The sequence below is a fragment of the Pleurodeles waltl genome, chromosome 8 (genome assembly GCF_031143425.1).
Source record: "Pleurodeles waltl isolate 20211129_DDA chromosome 8, aPleWal1.hap1.20221129, whole genome shotgun sequence".
Classification (NCBI taxonomy): Eukaryota; Metazoa; Chordata; class Amphibia; order Caudata; family Salamandridae; genus Pleurodeles; species Pleurodeles waltl.
Window position 1 is genome coordinate 1373167457 of NC_090447.1, and position 17296 is coordinate 1373184752.

Sequence of the window (17296 nt, forward strand, 5' to 3'; positions counted from 1 at the left end):
AGCTTAAGAAAGTATCCTCAGCGGAGTTATCAGCTGTAGAATTCCTGCCGGCATTCAGTGGTAATCTAACAGAAATTACTTCACCCACATGGAAGTCAGAAGCAAAAGTAGACTTAATCTTATCATTGGTGTAAATTTTTGAAAGTTGGGGATTAGTGCTAAGTATACCCCATCCATGCTGGTATCCACATCCACTTTCCACTCGAGAAAACCACTCTCCACCTCCAGTCCAGACAATAAAGTTAGTTTTAAGGGCCCCAAAAGGTACTTCTGACAATCTAGAAGTCCAAAGTGTTGCATCAATCTACTCAACTCCTCTTGATACTTGATGGGACTGGTTTCCTCAGGCCCTAAATCCCTCTCATGTTGCATATGTAGAGTCTGCAAATGACACCTGTTTGGTGCAGGAATCCTTGCGATTTTTATCTTGGAATATTGGTGGTGCAAAATCACTGCTGCATGATGGTAGTCGGCCCACAAATTGGGAACATATGGATGTAGTTGCCCTTAAGGAAACCTGTGCTCAGCATGATTTTCATTAGGGGCTTTTGTCTCCTATAAAGTCAAGGCAGTCAAGCACCAGAAGCATGGTATACCCAGTGGGGGCCTAGTGGTTTACATTTAATTGCATCTAAAAGTAGTTATAGAAGAGCTACTCCAAACGGACACAGATTTTCAAATTAGAAAAATTTGCAATTTCGCTTCATGAGACAGATCCCATTTGCTACTGTTTAATCCCTACATTCTTCCCAGACCTCCCCAGAAAAATACTGCAATAGGAAAGTTATTGACAATTAATACCAACTACAGGTAGCATTTCCCTGATTGGGAAATAATACTGGGGACTTTAATTCAAATGTAATCTACGAAGCAGAGAGTAATGACATTCTTAATACTGACTATTCATGCTGCAATGTTCCACCTCAGTTAAATCTGAGTGTAAGAAGTCATGATCGACAAGTAGAGCATTTAGTAACTTCATTAGAATTTCTAAGAATGCAAATTTTAACCTGGAGATTTCCAGAAGATACCCCACCAAGTTATACATATCATGGTCCTAAATTGAGATCAATAATTGATTATACATTAGTTACTTTACCTTTGATCCCTCTGGTACAATGATTTGTAATAAAATACAGCACACTAAGCAACCATTCATTTCAAATATTAGTCTTGAGATTTTCTCCGCCAGTGCACATACAGGTCCCTGCACAAGTGGACATCATTGAATCAGTGAGCATAAAGCGATAGCTCCGGACATCAGAAACGATAGCAGATATAGCACTAATGGAAAAATTTATAATTATGGAAAGTTTAAATACCTTCTCCCACATAGTAAAAGCCTGGGAACACTTTGGAAAGACATAAGTAGAGTAAATTTCCAAGCCAACTCTTCATTGGCCTTCTGATCCACCTGGTATAACTGGCTTTACTTGCCTTTCAAAATTGTGCAGATTGGTCAAAAAGAAGCAGAAGAGGCTGGCAAGGAGCTTGAAAGCATGGGCAGGCAATTTCCTCTTGAAGAATTAAAATAAAGAATACAGAAGCAAATTTAGAAGGAAAAAGATGATGCAAAAGAACTCTTCTGGTCAAAAATAATATACACAAGAAAGCAGATCAATTCCAGACAGCCCAGCTCCTTGAGACCCTCACTCGTGAGTAGCCGTGCTTTACAAATATTGATTGATTGATTGATTAGGAAATTGTTAATCATTTGAACATGAAAGGGAATCTTATCAATAATTCAAACATCTCAGAGACCAACTGGGTGAACCATCTCAAAGAATCCTTCTCAATAAGTCCCAAAAATAGAGATTTCACTACTTTAGTTAAAACACTGACCACATCTCTGGTAAAAAACTACTCATGGTTCAATGAACTACGATGGTACCCTGACCCCAGCCCAAATTCTTAAGGTGCTTAGTAAGACTCGCCGTGAAGAGGCTCCCTGCCCAAATGGCTTCCCACAAGCTATTTTCAAAGAGGAAGCATATTTTTGTTCAGGGATATAAAGCTCCTTATATCAGTAAATCAGATTGAGTGGGGCTGTTCCTGAAAGCTGGCATGTCTCAATTATCAATTCAATACACAAGGGCAGGGACAGTGCCAATCCAGTCAATTACAGGCTCATAGCCCTCCTTGACTCTGGGGCCAAAATCTATTCCTCGTTTCTACTCAATAATTTAATAGAGTAGACTAAAAAATCCAATATAATTTCCACAAGTCAAGTCAGCGATAAAGACGTGGTATAAAATCAGCCTTGGTCAAGTCACCACTTAAGAATGATCGACAATCTACTTACAACAAATATTTGTGGTCCTCCATTAATCAATTACATCAAGAGTTGTGGGAGGCCGGTCCCTTGTATGATTCATTCAAAAAGGCTGCTAATAGGGCTATTAAATCATTGTTAAATAATTGTAGTTTGCTGATGATAAAATCAAGTTCAGTGCCCGTTCCCATTCATGGATGGTTAAGAAAGCAAACTGGTCCCGGCTTCTTCTCTTTCTACTCCACTCCCTGCATGAATAAAACACAGTTTAATGATGTTTTGCCTGAGTAACATACCCCAATGGTTAACCTACCAGCATGGAGGAAGCTAACTTAGTGGTTATGTGGGCACTATAATCAGCGCAAGGAAGACCTTATTGACATAATTTATATCTGTTCTTGTCTGCATGAACTCCACCGAAAGCCGTTGAAAAGATCCTTCAATGATAGACTCATTCGAGCTAGCAGAGCAGCTATAGTATCATGTTTCAATCTGCACGACCCACAGCTAAACTATAAAATAGTTAGATTCATGGTTAAAGCATTAGTATAAAATTATTGACTGATAAATGTTAAGAACTATTCAAGAAAAGATGATTTTGTGTGTCTGGTCGCATAAGAACTTTAGGCCAGGCGTAACTATTAGGTAAAATAATGTCATAAGTCAACATTTGAACCATCTTAAGCAAATTTGATATTTTTGCGGCGGATTGCACAGGCACTTTAGGCTACTTAGGGTCATAAAAGTACTTTAGGCCAGCTGTAACTCTTAGATAAAATAATGTTTTAACGCAAACTTTGAACTGTAATGCATATTTCATGTTTCTTCTGCAGATTGCATGAGCACTTTAGGTGGGTTGTGACTTACTAAATCACAGATTGGTGCAATTTAAACTTTAGGTCCATCTTAAATACACTTGATGATATTGATGTTGAGTATACAAGCACTTTTGGGTTTGAGGTATTTATCAGATACCATTGTGCAGGCAGAAAAATTGTCAATTTGTCAGACCCTTGCTTTTAACATTATTGTAAAATAACTGCCCAATGTGAATGTAATGCCTATTTAACGCAAAATTTGACACTACTATTACTGGTCCCATTTACATCCAGGCCACTTGGGTTTATCGTATAAAACAACCACATAGTTACATTTTAGAATATTTGTATTGGTTTAATAGGCCTCAGGGACCTTTTAGTTACTTTGCTAATTTTAGTGAAATGTAGTTATGGAATGAATGTACATGGCTCCATAATTGTTATGATTTTAATTGACTAAACAATAAGCAATACATTAAATAGTACATCTGTTGCATGTGAGTGCCTGTTTCATGACTAGTATGATTCTACAAATCTCTACATAACTGCTGATCATATGTGTCACTACCTGTGTAAGAGAACTCAGGACTATGTGAGTATGTCTCCAACTGCCTTTGATTAAGCTGCATATCTAAATGGTTTCTTAGTGTGTTACTAAATGCACAATTGTCTTTGTTTCCTTTTTACTGCCAGAGTCACAGAATGCATGTTTTGGAAACATGAATGTCAGGTCCTTAGTGATTGGAATAGTGTTAGAGGTGCTTGAGATAGGAGTCTGAAAGTGCTCACCTAAGCTTATAAAACTGAAACATATGTTTATAAAACACTGACACCCAATGCACAATGGTTAATGGCATACTAACAACACATCACAGAGCTGACATATTTCCACTTAAATGTGAGTTTTAGAATTCAGAAAGAGGTTTACAGCCAAATTTCAGTCACCAGTGACAAATGATAGAGAAATTCTGCACTAATAGGTCTCATCCATGATTGAAGCAGCATCTTTCTGCATACCTGACTAGATCATGTGAGTACTTTGCTACATTTGTGAGTGAACGCAAGTTTGTACCTCTAGAGGCACTATGAGATATTTTAGTGGATCTGCCAGTATTTGACTGCTTCATTTATGACTAGTCTGACTGTGTCAATCTCTACATAAGTGCTGATCATATATGTCAGCACTTCTTTTAGATAATGTAGGACTATGTGAGTCTGACTCCAAATTCCTTTGATATTGCTGCATATTTAAATGGTTTCTGAGTATGTCACTAAATGCAGAACTGTCTCTGTTTCAATTTTTTTGCCAGAGTCACAGTATGCATGCTTTGGAAACATGAATGTCAGGTTTTTGGTGATTGAGATAGTGTATGTAGTGTTTGCTTAGGTGTGTGAAAGTGCTATGCTAACCTTGCAAAACTGAAAAGTATGTTTCTATATTGAAGCACAATGAACTATGCTTAATGGCACACGTACAACATATTACAGACATGACATATTTCCACTTAAATGTGACTTTGAGAATTCAGAAAGAGGTTTTTCAAGCCAATTCCAGTCACCAGTGACAAATGACAAACAAACTCTGCACTAATAGGTCTCTCCATGATTCAAGCAGCATTCCTCTGCATACTTGAGTAGATCATGTGAGTACCTGGTGATATTTGAAAGTGAATGCAGATGTCTACCTTTAGTAGCAGTATAACATATTTTAGTGTATCTGCCAGTATGGGAGTGCCTGTTTTATGACTAGTATGAGTGTGTAACTCTCTATGGAATTTCTGATCCTATACATCAAATATGTCAGTAGCTTTGTAATAGGTTACAGAACTCTGTGAGTGTGTCTCCAGCTCCCTTTGATATTGATGCATGTCTAAATGGTTTCTGAGTATGTCACTAAATGCACAACTATCTCTGCTTCTCTTTTAATGCCAGAGCCACAAAATGCATGCTTTGGAAACATGAATGTCAGGTCCTTGGTGATTGGGATAGTGTATGTAGTGCTTGGCATAGAAGTCTGAAAGTGATCAACAAAGCTTATAAAACTGAAAAGTATGTTTCTAAAACATTAAAGCACAATGCACCATGGTTAATAGCATACCAACAATATATCACAGTGATGACATATTTCCACTTAAATGTGAGTCTAAGAGTTCAGAAACAGGTTTTACAAGCCAATTTCAGCCACCAGTGACAAATAAATAGACAGACTCTGCACTAATAAGCCTCATCCATGATGCAAGCAGCATTTCTCTGAATACTTGAATAGATCATGTGAGTACTAGGCTATATATGTAAGTGAATGTAGGTGTCTACCTCTAGTACCTGTATAAGATATTTTAGTGCATCTGCCAGTGTGCGATTTCTTGTTTTATGACTAGTAAGACTGTGTTAATCTCAATGGAAGTACTGATCATACACATCCGTGGCTCTGTTACAGAATACAGGACTATGGCCCTCATTCTGACCCTGGCGGTCGGTGATAAAGCGGCGGCCAAGCCGCCAACAGGCCGGCGGTCTAAAATATGCAATTCTGACCCTGGCGGGAACCGTCAACACAGCCCGCCAACTTAACACTCCGACCGCCACAGCGGTACAAACAAACAGCGCGGCGGTTCCCGCAAACAGCCCGGCGGCAGACAAAGTACCGCCCACCCTATTACGACCCACCAATCTGCCACCTTTTCCGGGGCGGGAGCACCGCCGATAAGAACACGGCGGAAACAGACTACGAACGGGAAAACGCTCACCTCTACGCACTCCACGCGAGATTCCGGCAGTATGGAGCCAGAGTTGCAGGTCATCCCCGCACTCCTATTCCTCCTCATATACCAGGAGCACGCCCGGCGGCGCGGAAGACATCGGTGAGTACGGCACCTACGACACAGGGGAGGGAAAAGATTACCGGCACACACCCACCCACCCACACCCACTACAACACACACATCAATGCATTCCCACAGATCACTGTCACAACCCACAAACCACCCCCCTCCGAAATAATGCAAAGACCAAAAGAAGAGATCATAAACGGGCAGATATATTGAAATATGTACACCATTAATCCCAATAAATAAATAAACTATGTACAAAATATATACAGCTACTAAATGTAGTCCAACCACTGTCCGTGGATCACAGGGGTCCTGTGCAAAGGGGCAAGGCCCAGTCCCACGACAAGAACTCCACGGAGAGAACACTGCAGGGGCATCAGAAAGAAAATAGGACAGGCACCTCAGGGGGAAGGAAAGGGGGGGCACCTCAGCCACTTGAGTACACGACGCCAGATCCACGAGGGGACTCCATGACCACTGGCCAATCCTGGGGAGAGCAAAGCCACAGTCCAAACAGTCCATACAGTGGGTGGCCTGCCCACTGGGCCATCCTGGGGAGAGCAAAGCCACAGTCCATACAGTCCATACAGTGGGTGGCCTGCCCACTGGGCCATCCTGGGGAGAGCAAAGCCACAGTCCATACAGTCCAAACAGTGGGTGGCCTGCCCACTGGGCCATCCTGGGGAGAGCAAAGCCACAGTCCATACAGTCCATACAGTGGGTGGCCTGCCCACTGGGCCATCCTGGGGAGAGCAAAGCCACAGTCCATACAGTCCATACAGTGGGTGGCCTGCCCACTGGGCCATCCTGGGGAGAGCAAAGCCACAGTCCATACAGTCCATACAGTGGGTGGCCTGCCCACTGGGCCATCCTGGGGAGAGCAAAGCCACAGTCCATACAGTCCATACAGTGGGTGGCCTGCCCACTGGGCCATCCTGGGGAGAGCAAAGCCACAGTCCATACAGTCCATACAGTGGGTGGCCTGCCCACTGGGCCATCCTGGGGAGAGCAAAGCCACAGTCCATACAGTCCATAACAGACCCCACTGCCACTGGAGGAGGCAAGTTGGCCAGAGGACATCCTGCAGCCCTGCCCGAGATAGATCCTGCCCTGCCACGTCTGCCAAAGGGCCAGCGGTTCTTGGCCTGAAGGGCCCAGTTCAGCGGTTCTTGAGACGGCGGGGCCCAGTTCAGCGGTTCTTGAGACGGCGGGGCCCAGTTCAGCGGTTCTTGCCTTGAAGGGCCCAGTTCAGCGGTTCTTGAGACGGCGGCGCCCAGTTCAGCGGTTCTTGAGACGGCGGGGCCCAGTTCAGCGGTTCTTGAGACGGTGGGGCCCAGTTCAGCGGTTCTTGAGACGGCGGGGCCCAGTTCAGCGGTTCTTGCCTTGAAGGGCCCAGTTCAGCGGTTCTTGAGACGGCGGGGCCCAGTTCAGCGGTGCTTGAGACGGCGGGGCCCAGTTCAGCGGTTCTTGAGACGGCGGGGCCCAGTTCAGCGGTTCTTGAGACGGCGAGGCCCAGTTCAGCGGTTCTTGCCTTGAAGGGCCCAGTTCGGCGGTTCTTGAGACGGCGGGGCCCAGTTCAGCGGTTCTTGAGACGGCGGGGCCCAGTTCAGCGGTTCTTGAGACGGCGGGGCCCAGTTCAGCGGTTCTTGAGACGGCGGGGCCCAGTTCAGCGGTTCTTGAGACGGCGGGGCCCAGTTCAGCGGTTCTTGAGACGGCGGGGCCCAGTTCAGCGGTTCTTGCCTTGAAGGGCCCAGTTCAGCGGTTCTTGAGACGGCGGGGCCCAGTTCAGCGGTTCTTGAGACGGCGGGGCCCAGTTCAGCGGTTCTTGAGACGGCGGGGCCCAGTTCAGCGGTTCTTGAGACGGCGGACGGTCTATGGCCAACTGCTAATTGCCTGGTGGTGCCCTCCTGGGCAGCGGGGATGGTGCTCCTTCACTGCCCACCTGGGCTGTGGGTGGTGGGGCCCTCCTGGCCAGCTGGGCTGGGTCCTTCCTGGGCAGCGGCTATGGGGGTGGTGGGCTCTCCCGGGGCAGCTGTGCCGGTTCCTCCCGGGGCAGCGGCTATGGGGGTTGTGGGCTCCTCCTGGGCAGCAGGCCTGCTGCCTGACCTCTCCAACTTGCTGCCCTTGCCCTCCTTAGTCGTCGGCCTGTGGCCCTTTCCTCCCTTTGGAGCTGTGGCTGGTGACTGTCTCTGGGTGGTGTCCGGGGGGGATGTAGAAGGCGGGCTCCTGCGGCACCCCTTCCGCCTTCTGCTCCTCTTCCCAGGGGGTGGGCTGGCTGTCCCCTTGCTGCTGGGCGAAGATCCAGACATGCGGGCTGGCGGGCTCCAATACCCCTGCACCCTTGTCAAGGGGGCTGCAGGGCTGGTGGTGGCTGAGGTGCTCTTCTTACCCCGACGAGAAGGAGGGGGGGGCTCAGGGTCAGGAAAGAAGTTAGTAGTGGCGAGGAAGAGCTTCTTGGGACAATGGAGAGTGGTAGGTACAGTGGAATGGGAGTGGAGGGAGAGGATGTGGTTGTAGGTGAGTCACGTTTGCTGTCTTTGGGTGCAGGTGCAGGAGGGATAGGCTGTCGTGAGGTGGATGGCTGTTGGGTGGGTGGGTGGCTGCGTTTGTGTGGTGTGGAAGAGGGGGTGACAGACACAGTGGGAGAGGACACAGGGGACGTGTAAATGGCAGTGGGGGTGGTGACTGCACGTGTGCGGACTGTACTGGAGGGTGTGCTGGTGATGGAAACACTGGGTGATGGTGAGGTAAATGGAGGTGTGAGTGTAGACGTCACAGGGAGGGAGGAGGGAGACGAGGAGGTGGGGGTCACAGAGGTGGTAGTGACTGTTGGCATGTCTGCATCGGAATGTTGCGTGTGTGAATGTCTGCGTGATCTGTGGTGCTTATGTTTGGATGAGCTTCTCTTGGGTGTTGAGGTGTGTGCAGGCTGGTCTGATGGTGTGGGTGGGACAGGCAGAGGAACAGGAGACTGGGAGGAGGGAGTTAGTAGAGGCAGGCAGGAGACAGGGACAATGGCTGCCATCAGTGCTGAGGCCAGAGCCTGGAACGATCGCTGATGGGCAGCCTGACCCGAATGAATGCCCTCCAGGTACGCATTGCTGCGATGAACCTCCCTCTCCACCCCCTGGATGGCATTCAAAAGGGTAGTCTGCCCAACAATGAGCGTTCGGAGGAGGTCAATGACCTCCTCACTGAGGGCAGCGGGGGTAACAGGGGCAGGGCCTGAGGTGCCTGGGGCGAAGGAGATGCCCGGCTTCCTGGCAGAGCGGGCACGGGGCGAACGCTGAGGGGCTGCTGGGAGGGCGGAGATGGTGCGCTGGGTGGCGGCTGTACCTGTAATGGCGGGGGGCACGGATGGTGCCACCCCCGCAAGGGAGCCCCCTTCCGAGGACGTGTCCGTGTCGCTGCAGGGTCCAGTCGTCCCCGTCGTGGAGCTCCCCTCGCCCTCCGTCTCACTGGTCCAGTCTGACTCTGTGGCATGGCCCTCCTGGGCCATGTGAGATGCAGCTCCCTCCTGCCCCGATGCCACTTCTCCTCCGCCTGATGATGCTGATGCACACAAGCACAGAAAGACAAACAAAAAGGGGGGGGGAGAGAGAAATAAAGGGATATTGAGTACATGGATCTCCGGTACAGTTAGCGGACATGACAGACACAGATGCCCCCTGCACTAAGTTGCGCACTTGGGGTCCGCTACGCATTCCGTGGAACATGCCCTACACGCCTAGAGTTGACAACTGCACCCATGGATGACACGGCCCAGGGATGGCTGTACTGACAAACTACTGAGGGTGGTGGCTGGGGACACAGGGGCTTACGGGGGTGCCCAGCCTACAGATATCGCCCTGGCCTAGGGGGACCCCCAGCCATCCTCCCCCACCCAGACACCTCCACTGCGCGACAACAGAGTAGATAATGCTTGTACTCACCCCCTTGTGTCTGCTGTGCTGCCCTCACGCGCCCATCCAATTCAGGGTAGGCCACCGCCAGGATCCGGAACATCAGGGGGCTCAGTTGACGGCAGGCACCCCGCCTACGTTGGGAGGCCATCCCCAGCAGAGACTCGGCGGTCTTCTTGGTCCCGCGGCGGATGTCCTCCCACCTCTTGCGGCAGTGGGTGCCCCGTCGATGGTGGACCCCCAGGGCCCGGACTTCCTTGGCGATGGCACGCCAAATCCCGATCTTCTCATGGGCGCGGACCTATGTGACACGTACAGGGAGGGAGAAATACCACGTTCAAGTTTCTCAGCATTTTCCTTTCCAGTGGCCCAACGCCCCCCATCCCTGCCAGGCCCCCCGCCATGCCCAACATGCCCCCATCCCCGCCATGCCCCCCGCCATGCCCAACATGCCCCCCATCCCCGCCAGGCCCCCCGCCATGCCCAACATGCCCCCCATCCCCGCCATGCCCCCGCCATGCCCAACATGCCCCCCATCCCCGCCAGGCCCCCCGCCATGCCCCCCGCCATGCCCAACATGCCCCCCATCCCCGCCAGGCCCCCCGCCATGCCCAACATGCCCCCCATCCCCGCCAGGCCCCCCGCCATGCCCCCCGCCATGCCCAACATGCCCCCCATCCCCGCCAGGCCCCCCGCCATGCCCCCCGCCATGCCCAACATGCCCCCCATCCCCGCCAGGCCCCCCGCCATGCCCCCCGCCATGCCCAACATGCCCCCCATCCCCGCCATGCCCCCCGCCATGCCCAACATGCCCCCCATCCCCGCCATGCCCCCGCCATGCCCAACATGCCCCCCATCCCCGCCAGGCCCCCCGCCAGGCCCCCCGCCAGCCCCAACATGCCCCCCATCCCCGCCAGGCCCCCAAGCCAGCCAGTGGCCCCAAATCCATATTGAATTAAACTCACTTGTTGGTCTGGAGGACCGTAGAGTAGCGCATACTGGGGGAGGACCCCATCCACAAGTTTCTCCAACTCCTCTCCAGTGAAGGCAGGGGCCCTTTCCCCAGTCGCAGCAGCCATTGTCCCTTCCAGACAGAGGTCACAGCAACACTTGCAGTATAGGTCCTCTCCTGTGAAAGTTCAAGTCGCAAGTGGATAAGTAGATAGGAAATGGCGGTCACGTCCGCGGCGGTGCGTACCGCGGCGGTGCATCCCGCCACCGCCGGCGCCCTTCGCCATTGGCTCCTGAAACCCATAGGCTTCAATGTTAACCAATGCGGCTTCGCGCCGCGGTCTTCGCCCGCCGCCCGCCGCGGTGTGCCACGCCAGCGCATTGACCTCACATCCCATTGTCACACTTCACAGGTCAGGCAGCCGCCATTTCCAGGGCCCACATGGCTCAATTTCAACTGCGTCAGACAGGCCTAGGCCTTGCATAGCCACTCAGACACGCCATTCACTGCATAGAGAATCGTATACTGTGCTAGCTGTGAGTACGTACCTGTGGGTTGCCTGACTGTGTGCTCCATGTTGTCCTTCCTAGGCACCGTCCGCTGGGTTGGGCGAGGAGACGGATGAATCCTCCCGTGTACCGACCGCTGGTGGACCTGTCGACAATGGAAGAACGCCACATTATCCTGACCTACCGTCTTAACCGTGCCACTATCCATGAACTGTGTGCCCAGCTGGAGCCCGACCTGATGTCCCCCATCCGCCAACCCACAGGGATTCCCCCTCTGGTGCAGGTCATGTCAGTACTACATTTCTTGGCAAGTGGGTCATTTCAGACAACCGTGGGAATTGCTTCCGGGATGTCTCAGCCCATGTTTTCGAAGGTGTTATCCAGAGTGTTGTCTGCCCTGATGAAATCCGTGAGGAACTACATCATTTTCCCTGAGGTGGGCGAATTGGCTACAGTGAAGGGTGATTTCTACGCCCTTGGACATATTCCCAACGTTATTGGTGCCATTGATGGGACCCATGTGGCTTTGGTTCCCCCAAGAGACAGGGAGCAGGTGTACAGGAACAGAAAAAGTTACCATTCAATGAACATCCAGGTGGTGTGTTTGGCTGACCAGTACATCTCGCATGTAAATGCCAAATTCCCAGGGTCAGTGCATGACGCCTACATCCTCAGGAATAGCAGCATCCCTTACGTGATGGAACAGCTACAGAGACACCGTGTATGGCTAGTGGGGGACTCTGGGTACCCCAACCTGTCGTGGCTACTGACCCCAGTAAGGAATCCCCGGACCAGGGCAGAGGAACGGTACAATGAGGCCCATGGGCGTACTAGGAGGGTGATCGAACGCACCTTTGGCCTCCTAAAGGCCAGGTTTAGGTGCCTGCATATGACCGGTGGATCCCTAATGTACTCACCTAAGAAGGTGTGTCACATCACCGTGGCCTGCTGCATGCTTCACAACCTGGCTTTGCGCCGCCAGGTGCCTTTCCTGCAGGAGGATGGTCGAGACGGTGGTGTTGAGGCAGCGGTGGAACCTGAGGAGAGTGACGAGGAGGAAGACTGCGGGGCTGAAACAGACAACAGGGACAGAATCATTGAACAGTACTTCCAATAGGACACAGGTAACATTTCAAAGATAATTTAGTAAATGTTAACTACTCTGCAGCATCTCTGCTGCCTGTCTATTTGCCCCAGTGTATGATGACTGAGTTTTGGCTTTTCCCTCCCTATTTCAGATCTGGGGTCCCCACTACGAGTCCTGTGCTTCGTTTCCCCATGGACTACAGCTTTGTGGCAGCTGTTTGTTGACTTCACCATGTACAAGGACATATTTGCACTGTCATGTCAATTACAATCTATTGAAATCACAGCCAGACTCCTGATATTTTGGTGCAAAATAGGTGTTTATTGAAGTGCTCAAAATGGGATGGGTGGTTTCAAGTGGGTGGGGGCTATGGTGAAGGAATGTCCATGGCAGAGTCCAGAGTAACAGTCACACAGGTGCATTGTCCAGAGGCCTGTGGAGAGATGGAGCATGGGCAGTTCAAGGATGGACAGGGTGACAATGTGGGACAGTGGGATGACATCAGGTGGTATCCTTTGCTGGCGGGGGTCTTGACATCCTACTCTGTCTTCTTGCAAGATCTCAGGGCCTTCTTGCGGGGTGGTTCTTCTCCTGCAGGAGGTGGGGGTCTGGTGGGCTTCTGCTGTGCGGGGGCCTCCTGTCCACTAGCGCCGGCGGAGGTGGATGGCTGTTCTTGGTCCAGGCTAGTGGCAGGGGCCCTTGGGTGTTGTTCAGTGTCCGCCCTGCTGTTTACGAGGTCCTGCAGCAGCCCTACCATGGTAACCTGGGTGGTGTTGATGGCTCTGATGTCCTCCCTGTACCCCCGATAGTGTTCCTCCTGCAGCACCTGGATCTCCTGGAACCGGGCCAGTACCGTCGCCATCGTCTCCTGGGAGCGGTTGTATGCTCCCATGATGGTGGTGAGGACCTCGTGGAGAGTGGGTTCCCTGGGCCTCTCCTCACCCCCCTGTCGCACAGCTGCCCGCCGAGTTGCCCTGTTTCCCTGGGCCTCTGCCCCCTGGCCGGTGTGCCCACTACCACTGCCCCCAGGTCCCTGTTGTTGTTGGGGTGGTGGGTTATCCTGGGTGCCCTGTAGTGGTAGACACACCGCAGATTGACGCGCCCTGGAGACAGAGGCATGGGCCCGCTAGGTGGGAGCTGTGCTGGTGTTCCCAGAGGGGTTAGGGTCTGTAGTGGCCTGTGCCTGTGTGAGGGGAACCGACTGTCCAGAGGTCCCCGATGGTCCGGGCTGGTCATCGGTGTCCAGATCGACAGAGCTGCTGTCATCGCTGACGGCCTCTTGGGTGGGGGGTGTGGATAATTCTGGCCCCTCCGCCGCGGTGTGTTGACGGTCGGGTCCTGCAGGGGTATAGAGGTATGGTTATAGTTTCAATGTGTGGCATATGGGTGTATCTGTGGGTTCTCGTGTCCCCAAGTGCTGGCATTCGTGTGTGGGGGCTTTGGTGAGGGTGGCTTGTGGGGGGGATGTGTATATGCATTGGGCATGCTTTGGTGATGGGTGTCCATGCTTAGTGGACGCATGCAGGCCTAGGTTTTGGGATGTGTGGGTTGTGATGGTGAGACATTGGCGGGGAATAGGTGTGCTGGGGGTGGGGGTGAGGATGGTGGTGGGGGTGAGGATGGTGGTGGGGGTGAGGGTGGGGGTGAGGATGGGGGTGGGGGTGAGGGTGGGGTTCGAGGATGGGGGTGAGGGTTGGGGTCTGATTTGGCATGCAGGTGGGGGGGAAGCAGTATTGAAGCTTCAACTTACCAGTATCCATTCCTCCGCCGACTCCTGCGAGGCCGTCAGGATGCAGGATGTTCAAGACTTCCTCCTCCCATGATGTGAATTGTGGGGGTTGAGGTGGGGGTCCTCCGCCAGTCTTCTGCACGGCGATGTTGTGCCTGGATACCATGGAACGCACCTTCCCCCGTAGGTCGTTCCATCGCTTCCTGATGTCTTCCCGATTTCTGGGGTGCTGTCCCACTGCGTTCACCCTGTCGACAATCCTCTGCCATAGCTCTGTCCTCCGGGCAATGCTGGTGTATTGTATCTGTGTGCCGAACAGCTGGGGCTCTACCCGAACGATTTCCTCCACCATGACCCTGAGTTCTTCGTCTGTGAAGCGGGGTTGTCTTTGGGGTGCCATGGGGTGGTGTGTATGATGTGTGGGGTGGAGTATGTGTATTTAAGTGAGTTGAGTGTGGTGGTGTGTGTTGTTTTGTGTGTGGATAGTGTGTGGGTGATGGTGTTGAGTGGCTGTGGCTGTTATGTTTTGGATGCTGGTGTCTTGCTCTTGTCTTCTTTACGAATTTTTAAGCGTAGGGGTTTGTGGGTGATGTGGGTGTGTGTTTTATATTGTATTGTGTGTGTGGGAGTGGTGTGTGTATGTGTATCAGGTGTGTGGGATTCAAATCGTCCAATGTGGCTGAGTTTTGTTCGTTTGTGTGTATTCTGACCGCGCCGGTGTGTCCCGCCAATGGAATACCGCGTTTGAATGACCGCCGCGTGGATTCGTTGGTCGTAATGGCATGGGCGTATTTCTGTTGGCGTGACGGTGGAGGTTTGGTCACCTCCACCTTTCTGCCGACCGCTGGTCTGGCGGTCTGTTGTGGCGGTCGGATTTTCGGAGGTTTGCCTTCTGCGGGTCAGAATGACCGTGGCGGGTTTCCGCGACCGCGGCGGGATTATGGAGGATTTCTGACCGGCGGTAGGCGCCTTTTACCGCCGAGGTCAGAATGACCACCTATGTGTGTCTCCAAATGCCTTTGATATTGTTGCATATCTAAATGGTTTCTGAGTATGTCACTAAATGCACAACTGTCTCTGTTTCTGTTTTACTGCCTGATTCACAACATGTATGCTTTGAAAACATGAATGTCAGGTCCTTGGATATTGGGATAGTGTATGTAGTGCTTGACTTAGAGGTGTGAAACTACGCAACTAAGCTTATAAAACTGCCAAGTATGTTTCTAAAACACTGAAGCACAATGCACTATGTTTAATTGCATACCAACAACATGACTGTCAGGTCCTTGTTCATTGAGATATTGTATTTATTGCTTGATTTAGGGGTCTGAAAGTGCTCAATTAACTTGTAAAACTGAAAGGTATGTCTATAAATCACTGAAGCACAAGGCACCACTATTAATGGTATATTTACAGCCTATCACAGAGATGACATATTTCCACTTAAATGTGAGTTTGAGAGTTCAGAAAGGGGTTTCATATGCCACTTTCAGTCACCAGCGAGAAATGACGGACAAAGTCTGGACTAGTAGACCTCATCCATGATTCCACAGCATTTCTCTGCATACCTGAGTAGATCATTTGAGTACCTTTCTATATTTCTGAGCTAAAGCATGTGTCTATCTCTAGCAGTGATATGACATATGTTAGTGCATCTCCTGGTATGTAAGTGTCCATTCTAGTAACTTTGTGACTCTGAAATCTCTATATAAATGATGCTCATAGAGATCAGTACCTCGGTTAGAGAATACCTGACTATGGAAATGCTCCTTCGTGAGTCGTATAATTTATAGGGTCACAAACAGCCTCTAAAGCATGATTAAAGCGACTAGCAACAGATTATCTCAGGCGTATAAACAAAAACATCTATTTCATACTTCACAAAGAGGTTGTACTTTGTAGAATCAGTCAGTGTAAGACCAGAAACACCAGCTGTACTACTAGACCTCACCCATGAGATGTTTAACTACACCTACAAGTCTAAAACAGCAAATATGACTTACTATTATTTCAAAAAATAGATGGTACTATCCAACGGCATATAAACCTTCTTTTAATTTACCAACACCTCCCTTACTAGAGCCCTAATACATACATGTGAACTTTGGCACAATAATGCTTCACATGAACCACTGATAATTTCGTTTTTTCCCTTTGAATTCTCAGTTATTTAGTCGTCTTTTAAACCAAACAGAATATATACACCTACAAACCCCAGAACTCGAACTAATACATTCTTTTAAGCACCAAATCATATATACTTATACCACTTTCATACCTTGTAATACATTGTGAAGTTTGACTTTACCACTTAGTGTACACTTCCTTTCTAGCACTTACAGCATGCAATAAAATACAATATTTGATATACACAGTTCCTTGGCAATATAAAGTAAACAAGCTTTTCTAACAGCTACTCTGTCCCTCCCACAAAGTATATGTTACTTACCTAATAATACAATTATAAAACTATTTGCATTACTAGTTATGAATAATTTAGCCTTCTTTCATTCTAATACTGTATGTTTTATCAAACCGACATACAAATATGTATTTTTATTTTTTCTGTAACTATGAAATTAAATTCACATACCAGACAATTAAGTACATTGGCAAAATGTTGTTGTTTTTGTTCTTATCAGATACAGTCAGTACTCTCAGGAATTAACAAAAGTAAAAATAAGAATGGGTCAGCACTCTTACACATAGCAATCATGAATGGCAAACTTTACAACTTTACACTGTGTGATACTGCAAATATATACAACTAAAAACATACCTTTCATTTTTTGACTTTTGTGAGCCCAATTCTGAATGGTTACTATCTATTAACTGTTTCATGCTTTTTTCTGAAGCACGTAATATGTTAGGATTTTTATTCATAATTGTGGGTTAATCATGACTCTTGCAATGAATTTGCAAAAAAAGGGTGTCCAAAAACATATTTATCTTGATAATTTTAGTACTTCAACGGTATAGTACACATCATTAGCAATATCTCTGTAGGAAAGTAAATCCTTATCAGACAAGGATGATTACAAACCCTTTTATTTTTCCCAAAGACAGTACTGTCCCTTTAAGAGCCTTCCCCCAAGTTTGCATAGCAACAAACTAGAACCACTAGTTCATACCACATTCTAGAAGGTGCATACTGTTTACAAAATGAGCTGTGGCAGGTGTGGTTTACTGTACAGAT